The sequence below is a fragment of the Anabrus simplex genome, chromosome 1 (genome assembly GCF_040414725.1).
Source record: "Anabrus simplex isolate iqAnaSimp1 chromosome 1, ASM4041472v1, whole genome shotgun sequence".
NCBI classification, from domain to species: domain Eukaryota; kingdom Metazoa; phylum Arthropoda; class Insecta; order Orthoptera; family Tettigoniidae; genus Anabrus; species Anabrus simplex.
This window is the reverse complement of record NC_090265.1, coordinates 665,419,552-665,431,755: the sequence shown is the minus strand read 5'-3', so window position 1 is coordinate 665,431,755 and position 12,204 is coordinate 665,419,552.

Below are 12,204 nucleotides of genomic sequence, written 5' to 3'. Positions count from 1 at the left end.
TCTCGTCCATGACCTATCCTCAGCCTACATAATACTATGGCCTCTCTCCGTGAAGGCAGGAAAGAGAACCGCCACACGGTGGTTGTTTTAATTGCTCTCAGCTTGTTGGGAGTTCGGATAGCTAGCCACTCCAATTCCCAGGATGCCAAAATGTTTCGAAGTAGCTGAGAATAAGCATCTTTAGCAGGTACATTCATAGGTCTTGGAGGTAAAAGTACCGCTTCCTTTACAGCTTCATCCCCAAGTTCATTTCCCCCCCAATTACAACGTGGCTTGGAAGCCACGTGAAAGTGAATCTGGTACCAGTACCAATTAACCTGGCTAGAAGGTCATGAATCTGCTACATCAATGGGTGTTGCAAGAAACAGGTTTCAATAGACTGCAGAGAACTTAATAAGTCTGTACACTTAAGAAAATGTTTCTTTCGTCACCCAGTGGAAACTGCAGAGCTTCTAAAATGGTGTAAAGCTGTGCAGTATACACACTACAGAAACCAGAAAGCGAGATGTTCATGCTCTTATCATTGGTGACGAAAGATCAACCAACATTTTCTCCAATTTTAGAACCATCTGTGAAGATATGTCTCGCGGCCAGATACTGGTGAACGGAGTTCTGGAAAACACCTCCGATAAACTGAGGAATCCATGTTCACCTTGGGTCCACGGAGTTGATCTAGACGTATATCCGGTAACCACGGAGGTACTTCGCTAAAAGTCTGTTCAAGACAACCACCCATATCTATACTTAATTCACAACACAAGCTATCAATTCGAAACCCGGCCAGCCGTGTGGCATTTGGCCAGTCATGGTACCTTTGGTGGTATTGGGTACTAAAGATGCATCGATAGCTTGGATGTAGCAGCATTTTACAAATTCTGTCAGCGTACGTGAGGAGTAATTGCTGCCTCCTCATTCATAAAGATGGAACTCCCGCTTCAGCGAGTAGGCTCTGACTTGAAAGAGCCGGAAGGACATGAAATCCTCACTAGTGTAGTGTGGAGAGAATCCCATACTGCCAGGTAGTATCATAAGCTTTCTCCATGTCAAAAAAACATGGCGACTAGGTGTTCCTTCCGCAGAAGGGCCTCCAGAATGGCACTCTTCAGTCTCCCGTTGCCAGGCTAACTCCACTATTGTGAACACTGTTTAAAAGGCTCAGAGTAGATGTTTATGCTGAGTCATAAGCCGCACTACCATAGTCCATTTGGGAGAGGATAACTGCCACGTAGAAACGTAGCAGCACCGCACAGAGCCAAACCCCCGCCTCCACGAAGTGCCACTGAGAAAAACATGTTATCTCTCTTCTAGAATGCAACCTTCAGCTGACGGATGTGGGACTGCCACGTTAGTCTCTTATCAAAATGGAGACCCAGGAATCTGCAGGTGTCTATCACTGGTAAGACACTGTTTCGCAAGCGGAGCTCTTGTTCAGGATGCACAAGTTGACGTCGATAGAAGTGTACAACTGAGGTTTTTGCCGCTGAAAATCGAAAATCATGTTGCAGGGCCCATCTGTCGACTCTTAATAGCTTGCTGTAACTGCCTCTCAGTAAATGCCACCCTTCCGGAGCTGTAATGTAGAACTAAATAGTCTACATACAGCGATGGAAAGACTGCGGGACCAGCAGCGGTAACTATGCCATTGATGGTGATTGCGAACAGCGTGACACTCTGTACAGATCCCTGTGGTACTCCATTTTCTTGAACATAATATTGAGAAAATGCACTGCCTACTCTGACTTGAAAGAGCTCTCCAATAAATTCTCAATAAACTTAGGCAAATTTCCCCGAAATCCTCACTAGTGTAGTGTGGAGAGAATCCCATATCACCAGGTAGTATCATAAGCTTTCTCCAGGTCAAAAAACATGGCGACTAGGTGTTCCTTCCGCAGAAGGGCCTCCAGAATGACGCTCTACAGTCTGACCAGATGATCAGTGGCAGACCAATGAGAGGGAAAACCACACTCGTAGTTAGACAACGGACCTTCCTTTTCCATTGCCTACACAAGACGCCGGTTAACCATCCTTCCAAATAGCTTACAAAGGCCATTTGTAAGGCATATTGACCTATAACTATCTGGAAGTTTTGGATCTTTACCAAGCTTTGGAATTGGTATCTCAATTCCCTCACGCCACTGAGATGGAAATACTCCCTTACTCCATATTCTGTTGAATAGGGTGATTGTGGATTTTCTCTGGTCTCTGAGCCATGTCTCTGCACAGCACGAGTGCACTCGCAATTCCCAGTCCGTGAAAGGCACATTATAGAAATGTGAAACACTAGAGGCGAAAGAGAGATGGCATGCCTCTGCCACACGCTTAGTTGATGGAAATGCAGAGTTGTATATCCCAGAGCTGGACATATCTGCGAAATGCGACACTATGCGGTCTGCAATGACTGAAGGAAAATTAACTATACCTCCATTATTGGAGATTCCGGGGACTGAGGACATGTTCTGAACTCCGACAATACGGCGGAGTTTTGTCCACACTTGTGATGACGGAGTATATGCCGTCATGGGAGACACACTTTTCCCCACATAGCTTTCTTACTTTCTCTAATCAAAAAACGGAACTTTGCATGCAGACGCCTAAATGTGATATGACTGGCCATCAAAGGATTCCCGGTGATGCATCACGAATAGCTGATGCAATTTCGTCCGCCCACCATGGGACCTGTTTCCGGCGAGGAAGGAATTGTTTCCTCTGCAGCCGCTAGAATTCCAGTAGTAACAGAAGAAACGTGGTCGTCGACAGACTCCAGCATATCATTGGCCATCACTGTGCGTTTGGAAAATTCTGGGAAATTTGCCCGCCGAATTAACCAGCGCTTGGGTACTTCAGACTGTCTTTGATTTAAGAGAGTTAGAGTTATCGGGAAATGGTCACTGTCACAGAGGTCAATGTGTACTTGCCACCGTAACAGGGGAACTAGCACATGGCTGCACATAGCGACATCCAGGTGTGAGAATGTACCATATGCGCTGCTGAAATGTGTTGGTTCCCCCATGTTAAGCACACAAAAGATCGAACTGGTTGATCAATTGCTTGAGAATCCTCCCATTAGCACAGCAAGACTGAACCGCAAAGGGGTGTTGCGGGCGTTCACGTCTCCCAGAAAGGGAAAGGGAAAAGGAGGTAAGTGAGTGATCAGATTTTGTAGTGCATGCATTTGAAGAGTGGTGGAATGCACACGTTACACACCATTGTCATTACTGGCAACGGAGCGTGAACTGCAACTGTTTCTAGCTGAGTACAGAGCGGTATTTTGTGGCTGAAGATGTCGGAGCGAACTAAGGTACAAATGCCCCCAGTCACCGCGCCATCCACTGCTACTCTGTCTTTAGAATAAAGACGATGTCCTCTCATAGTTGTGTCATGTCCAGGTCTCAAACAAGATTCCTGTAGACAGACTATGGAGGCTGCAGAGATAGATATCAATTGACATATCTCAGCTATGTCAAAAAACATATCAGATGTAAGGCTTTTCAGGAGTTTGCTCTATTAACCAGCGTTTCGACTTAGGTCCGACACTAGACTCATCAGAGTGGGATGTGTCAGACCCTACCCACTGACGCTGAGGTGTATGCAGGTGAACTTATCAGAAGCCCTTAGAAGAGGCACAGTCTGATAACTGCTAGGCGACAGTGATAACTAGCCTCTGATGTTTAGGAAAAGCCTTTTTTCTTTCTTTGTCTCTATTTTCTTGTCTGATTGGATTTTGATGCAAATCAGGTGATTATCATCACAATTAAAAAATATAAATGCATATAAATGCATATTTTGGCTTTTTTTGCCATAAGGACATTTTGAGCTATTTTAGAAAGTCATATTTCTGCGGTTTGACGACAGCTGTAGGTGTGCAAAATCCTCACAAAACTGCTTCTCGGTATCACGCTGTTGATACAAGTGGAATACCCTTTGTATACAATGAAGGTTATAGGACCTCGCCCTAACCAACCCGCTGTGCTCGGCAACCCGTTCTCCCAGGTAGAGACAGAAATAATCCAGAAAACCCTGTGCCAGCAGTGAGCTAATTATTTCTGGTAATCGCTCAGTTGTCTTTGTTCAGATATTAAAACATCAACCTCCTTTCACTTACACAAGCGTCAGTTTACAGTAAATTGTATCCCAGCACACATTTCAGTATGCCTAAGGGAAAGTCTTCTACTAGTGTTAAGTTGCAAAGCTTTGTTAAGTAATTTGGAGAAGAATATTTCTGTACAGACAGTTTAGTTTTATTTTGCAAGTTGTGTGAAGTGAAAGTCGTGGCTGAAAAAAATGTTTTAATGTGCAACAACATTGTAACATGGGAAAACACAGCAACAATATCAAAAGACAACATGTCAATACGAAAAGGAAGCAAATGATATTCTATAAGGCTGTTACATCTTCAGTGATGGACAGATGTTCAGATTTTTCAAAAGAACTTTGTGAAATGGTGTCTGCAAACATTCCTCTAAACAAGGTGAACAATCCCCATTTCAAGAACTTCCTGGATTTACACACTAAAAAACTGTTCCGACAGAATCAACACTGCGAAGAAACTATTGTGTTGCTATGAAGATACTCTAAATCAAATACGACACAGTGTAGCAGACAATAAGATTTGGATATCTATTGATGAGATGATGGACACAGCAGGTAGATATATGGGGAATGTAATTATTGGAACAGTCCATGCTGATCGCCCTGGAGATATTTTTCTACTAACCTCAGAAAGAGCAAATCATACAACGATTGCAATTATTTTTTATAATGCACTAAAAATTTTGTGGAAGGATGTAATTAAGCAAGAAAACATTCTCCTTGTTGCTGCTTAAGGCCTCAAGCTGTTTTATCCAAGAATGATTCATGCCACTTGCCTTGCACATGCTCTGCATAGGATGGAAGAAGAAATTCATGGAAATTTTCCTGAAGTCGATAAATTAATATCCAACATCAAATTTTCACATCATTTTTTTTTAAAGCACCACTCTGGATTGCGACTTTCAAGGAGTTAGCTCCTTCGACGCCACTCCCTCCACAGCCAGTTCTTACTAGGTGGGGGACATGGCTTGATGCTGCCGCGTATTGTTGCGAAAACTACTCCACTATCAAAAACATTGTTAACGGCTTCAAAAAAGATGATGCCTCTTCCATCAAGATTGCGCAGGAATTGTTTTCCAACAGTTTACCAGAAAGTCTGGCATATATTAAGTCAAATTTTGGAATTATATTGAGTGCAATTACTCGTTTAGAATCTGCTGGCTTAGAAATTCATGCAAGTATTGACATTGGTGAGAACTGTTGAACTTTCAGTACCGCAATCACATGGAATACTTGGTACAGTGTAAAACAAACTTCAAAATGTGCTTAATCAAAACAATGGTTTTCTCCGTGTATGCAAGATAAATGATGTTCTTAGAGGAGAAGGTACCAGTACACTTCAAGATGAGTGCATACTCGACAGCAGTAATTTAACATTATTTAAATATGCACCAATAACGTCTTTTGACTAAGAAAGGAGCTTCCCTTCTTACAAGAAGGTAAGTGATAATCAGAGGTCTTCCGCGCCTGATGCTTTGAAGATGAATCTCGTCACACACTTCAATTCCACCTGCGGAGAAGAATGAAAAGGTACGGGAGTATGCACTATAGGCTCTGATGCCCTACCGTAATGTACTGAAAAACATCTACCATACTTAATTCGTTTCCTGGTGCTAAATTTAAACTTTAACACTTTTGAATAAGTTTAATGAAATATGGGCTTAAACGTTCCAAAATATATTTTTTGAAATAGATTGATTTCTAGTTTTCCCGTATTTCAAACCACCAATTCTGGGTGCAAACATATTTTGACTTTGAAAACGTTGAGTGATTGACAATCTTAGCAAACTTACTCTACAGGTATGTATTCACAAAAGTTTGTAAGTGAATCAAGGATAACAGACTGAATAATTGCTACACATGTATATTCAGAAAACTAATTTAAAGCAAGAACAAAGAATTTAGTTAAATATATATCAGAGAAATTGCCGTTTCGATTTAATTTATTTTAAAATCGCCATATTTTGAAATTTTTACGTCATATTTTGTCACTTTTGAGGTCATGTTTAGTCATTTTTGAGGTCATATTTGCTTGCTTATTTGGGCTAATTTTAGATCTTAAACATCCGAGCCCTGGTGATAACTGTTGCAGTTACACTGCAATAGTACCATTGTGTGGTTAGGTAGCGCTTAAAATTTAGAGCAATTTCTTGCCCTTCGATAGGTTCACTATCTGCCAGGTTCCGCTATCTTTGTCGGTGTCTTTTTTTGTCATCACCTTCCACGACAATGAGTTTTGACCTGATCTGCTGTGCTTTGTGTAATGTTCTGGGTGGTTTTTACTTTTACTTGTGATGTGGATCGTACAAAACTTTGGAGTGATATGCATACTGTAGCTGCCTTTTCAGCAAAGGGGGTGGAGAATTCTGGAGGAGCCACTGATTGGAACTTCCTCTGTGCCACTGGATAAGAAAATTTATCCAAGGTCTTAATCTCCTGGATCTTTTTCTCCTTCTTAAATGCAGGGCATTCCTTCGAACTAGGGGCATGCTCACCAGTGTAGGTAAAGGCGGAAACACACTAGTTGTAACCGTCCAGGCTTCTCCAGCCCTACTAATTTAATATAATATCATTTTACGTGATATCATTTGATATCAAGTTGATCCGCCATCGGCAATTATTTGTAATAACATATTTATTCAACGTCAATCATTTGTAATCAAGGCATTTTGGAATCATATTATATATATGATAACATCGTTTTATTATTTAAATTATTATATTATGTAGGATAAGAATTCATTATGTTGTAAATACGGTCAATATGTTGAGACATAGTTGTTTTCATTTCATCTCATATTTGTGTATATGGAGGGTTATTCTTGAAGCTTGGGATTTTGCGTGCGTCATGGGTTTATCTTATGACCAAGGCTAGTAAACAGCGACCCGTGCGCGAGGCTTGCAAGCTGGTCAGCTATATCATCGCCACGCCTTCTGGACTTGTCGAGGAAGAAGGGAAGGGGAGTTGATGCTTCGATCTATCGAATCAGATACTTCGTTGTATATGAGTTTTGAGATTGAACTGTTACCAAGAGTGGGGGTGAGCCCGGATATATACTGATTCTCAACACGAGAACGGGACCTTACGACCTTACAACCTAACTACGTGTACTCCATCACTAGTACTTCTACTGTGAACATCTACTTTGAACGACGTGATTTGATTTTTGAAACAGTGTGTGGTCGCTCCGCGACAGAGTTATTTTTGTACAATGTATTATCGCTTCGATACAGTACTTAGGTGCGGTTATGTTATCGGATCTACGTGAAACGAAACAAGCTTACGGCTTGTGTTATTTTCAGTAAATATTATGGACGAAGAACTATGTTTAGTTCAAGTCTACAGAATTTTGGTACAAGTCTGTACCGTATAAATAGTGTAGCTCAGTTGGATTGAGATTTCTACTAATATGGAAAAATTCATATCTCTGAATTTTCCCCTCATACGATCAAAGCTGATCAGTTTTTACAAGTATAGGGCCAATGTCTAATTTAAAGACTAGGCAAGTAGGGAGTGTTAGTCCAGATAGCCCGTACCATAGAGAAGGAAGGAAGGATGTCCATGGAGCAAAGTCTACATCGAGAAGAAAACGAGTAACCACGGAAACCAGATGACGTCAACGAAAGCTGCAATTGGTGAGCTTCAATTAGATAAAGCAAGCAATATTAAATTCAGTAAAGTAAATTCTAAATTCCTCCACGCTTTAAGGAAACTTTTCCGATTCATCTCATTTTTTTGTATAATAAATTCATTTGTATTTTATATTGCGTTAATTTTCTTTCTTAAGCGATACTTAATGGTTAATTATTTAAAATCCTACCCCTGTGATTTAAGTATAAGTCTCTATGCTAGTAAATATAAATTTTGGTTTACAGTTTTATTTAAAACTGTAACCATGGCACCCAAACATTACATAGAGAAATGGGAAACCATGGAATGTTTATTGTTTCTATTTGCGTGGCAATTTGCGGGCAAGCCACAAATAGTTTATTTAATATTCATGTGTCTCAAGATAACTTTCATCTCCCCAAGTGTTATGACGAGGTGGAACAGTTACATAGTGTCGCTTCATGTGAACTCCCGCTTATCTGAGTCGGCGTGGAGAGAAGATTGATGATGTCACTACATGAAGTGTGAAGACAGGAAACACACTATCCTCACGTTCACAGATCACAGTATACCTTGTCCAATGGCAGCCTACGATAGTACATCCAGTTCATCGGATTCTAATGATCTATTACTTGCCTGTGCTGTTACTCTTGCCATAAGTACTGTCTATATAAGTCATAAATGAAAGAAAAGTTCCACCTAATCAATACTATTTTGTCAGATGTAGGACTGGTTTCGACCTTGTGGAACTTTTCTTTCATTTATGACTTATGGTGACTATCAATACGGAATAAATAATGAAATTTATCAATCAAGATAAGTACTGTCTGTCGCAAACGACAGTGGGTACATGAAACTAATTTGCGGAGGGAAGAAAAGGGTGAATACCACAATTTAGTAAGGGAGCTAAATGCGCATCCACAAAGATTCCAGATGTACTTCAGGCTGAACAAGGAAGAATTCAGCTATTTACATAATCTCATCAAGGATGAAATTGTTGGCCAAAGTACGCAATTTCGAGAAGCTATCTCCACCGAACAGAAATTAGCTATATGCTTAAGGTAAGTGTATAAAAAATATAATAATTATTATTATTATTATTATTATTGCTATATTTTAAATTATATTGTACTCTTAGATGCCATATACTATCACATTCTTTCTTTTTCTTAATCTGCTTACCCTCCAGGGTTGGCTTTTCCCTCGGACTCAGCGAGGGATCCCACTTCTACCACCTCAAGGGCAGTGTCCTGGAGCGTGAGACATTGGGTTGGGGGATACAACTAGGGAGGATGACCAGTACCTCACCTAGGCAGCCTCACCTGCTATGCCGAACAGGGGCCTTGGTGGGGGATGGGAAGATTGGAAGCGATAGACAAGGAAGAGGGAAGGAAGCGGCCGTGGCCTTAAGTTAGGTACCATCCCGGAATTTACCTGGAGGAGAAGTGGGAAACCATGGAAAACCACTTCGAGGATGGCTGAGGTGGGAATCAAACCCATCTCTACTCATTTGACCTCCCGAAGCTGAGCTGACCTCGTTCCAGCCCTCGTACCACTTTTCAAATTTCGTGGCAGAGCCGGGAATCGAACCCGGGCCTCCGGGGGTGGCAGCTAATCACACTAACGACTACACCACAGAGGCGGACATCACTTAACGTACAAATTAAATAATTTGCAATAAAATATTCTGTAGTTTATATTAAGTAAATAAATATATTAACAAGTACAATAATATAAAACACTAGTACAGTCAAAAGTTACAATGATAAACCCAGTAAACAACGTTGAGAGGGTGAGAATTAGAACCCATTAAAAATTAAATACATCATAGATAAAAATAAGTAATACAATTTTTACAGTTATTCAAATGTTACAGTAAAAAATGCAGGTAATATTAATACTGTGAGATAGGTGATAAATTCTTATGGAAACTAAAATATAATTCCTAAAATACAGGTATAGTGCTTTACTGATATTAAGGCCAAGTTAATCAAAGTGTAACACAAGAACAGACTGTCAATCAGATGTCATTGAATTTTCTTGGCACTTAGTCTGAGCTTGCAGAACCGTGTTACTAATCAGTAATTTAATTTTTTTTTGTTGAACTGATGGCAAAGTTTTAGTAATACCGGCCATGTGCAAAAAGTACTTACCAGTATCGTGCAGTGTTTGCCTTTCCTCACGTCTTGCTATCTTCATGTCTGATTTCATTCATTATTTGTATTATTTCAGAGGCCATTACCTCAGTTTTTGGTTGTTTTCTGCGATTTGCACTTTGGACCTTACCAAAGTTACAAGTCATATAATTACTTTCTTGCGAGCAACTTGGTTCTCCAGTAGTTCCATTTTCATTTGACCCGTTTCCAGCAGTCACATATTCAGCTGTTTCATCATCAGTTATTATATCTTCAGTCAAATTGTCTATAGACACTGCGTTTTCAGATATCATCACGTTACTCTGAGTGTGTCTTTTCTATAAATGGAAGAAGGAGAGCCATTTGGAGTTCAAACTTCCAAGGTGTTATTTTCTTGGCCTCATCACCACTTCTCTTCGCACGACGTCGGTTTAGTGCATTTAGGTGGCATCTTCGCAGCTTTTCCCACATTTCTTTGGTGTTTTGAGCTGAAAAAATAGAAGCCAAGAACTAACTTTACGCTAATGACTATGGTATGGGAAATATTCAGACTTATTTGGTATCTCGTGCTTTTAGGTATTGCAAGCATTGGAATGAAGTATTTTGGGAATAATAATAATAATAATAATAATAATAATAATAATAATAATAATAATAATAATAATAATAATAATAATAATATCACAACCTGCAGGTCATGTCGACCCACTTTCGCCGTCTACCCAGAAAGCAAATGACTTGGCGTTGTCCCGTCCAAGCTCTGGGAGAGTTCCAAATTGATCATGTTGCAATCTCCAGGAGAAACAGCCCTGAGATTATGAATGTCAAGGTAAAGACAGGCATCAATGTGGCCTCAGATCATTATATGTCTCTTATCAAATTCAAACCAATTCCCGCAAACACAAGGAAGACAACCAAACAGATCACACACTTCGACAATGATAAACTTCGGCAAAGGGTCGAGGAATTCCAGGAGAAGGCTAGACCAAATGACTGTGGCTTTAACAACGCCAAAAGTCTCCTTGTTGAGGCCGCCGAAGACGTTGCAGAAATCAAAAGAAGCAAAAAGCATGCCTGGTGGAATGGTACCTGCGAATCAGTCCTCCAAGAAAGACTCAATGCGTGGAAACAGTACTACTCTACGAAATCAGAAAATGATTGGGAAACCTACAAAACCCAACGTGCCCAAGCATCTAGGGTGTTCAGAACTGAGAAACGTAAATACGAAAAATCTCTCATTGAAAAGATAGAACAAAACTTTAGGAAGAATGAAAGCAGAGAGTACTACAGAGCCTTCAAACACAAACTCACTGGCTATAAACCACCATCTCTATGCTTTGAGCGAAAGGACAGCACACTGGCGATGCCAAATGAAGAAAATTGCAGCATTCTGGCAGATTACTTCAAGAATTTACTTAATTGCTCTAAACCGCAAAGCGCCATTGAGACCAAGGAACCCTTACTCAGGTACCCAGATTCCAGACCACCCAACAGAGATGAAATCAAGCGCCACATTGCCCATCTCAAAAATAACAAAGCGCCAGGGGAAGACTCAGTAGTAGCAGAACTATGGAAATATGCCCCAGAGGAATCACTTGATATCTTGCAAAAGCAAATAGAAGAAATTTGGAACAAGGAAACCCTACCCGAAGATTGGAAAATAGCTTTGATCCATCCATTACACAAAAAAGGCAGCATGAAGAACATCAACAACTACAGAGGAATATCTTTGCTACCCGTGACTTACAAAATTCTATCACTTGCCATCCTGGAGTGTTTGGAAACACAAGTCGAACATCAAATAGGTGAATACCAAGGAGGGTTCAGAAAAGGTCGCTCAACAGCTGAACAGATCCAAAATCTCAAAACGATCATCAGATATTGTACACTAAGGTCCAAGCAGTATGTGTCTGTCTTTGTGGACTTTAAGAAAGCGTAAGACTTCATTGACCGGGAAGTCCTGCTAAACATCTTAAATGAATTTGGAGTTGATTTGAAACTGCTGGCATTAATTCGAGCCACCCTGACCGATACAAAATCCAAGGTGAAGTTCCACGGATGTCTCTCGCATTCCTTTGACATCAAAACAGGAGTCCGACAAGGTGATGGGCTATCCCTGATACTCTTCAACTGTGTTCTTGAAAAGATCATCAGAACCTGGCGGGTGAGATTACAGGAAACCAACTACAGTCCATTGAGAATAGGAACCAAATCCAAGGGGATCGCAACAGACTGCTTAGCATTTGCCGATGATATTGCTGTTCTCTCAAACGACATAGAAACCGCTAGAGCTCAAGTTGAAATTTTAAAGGAAATTGCCGAACAAACTGGTTTGCAGATATCGTTTGAGAAAACAGAAGTAATGACTAA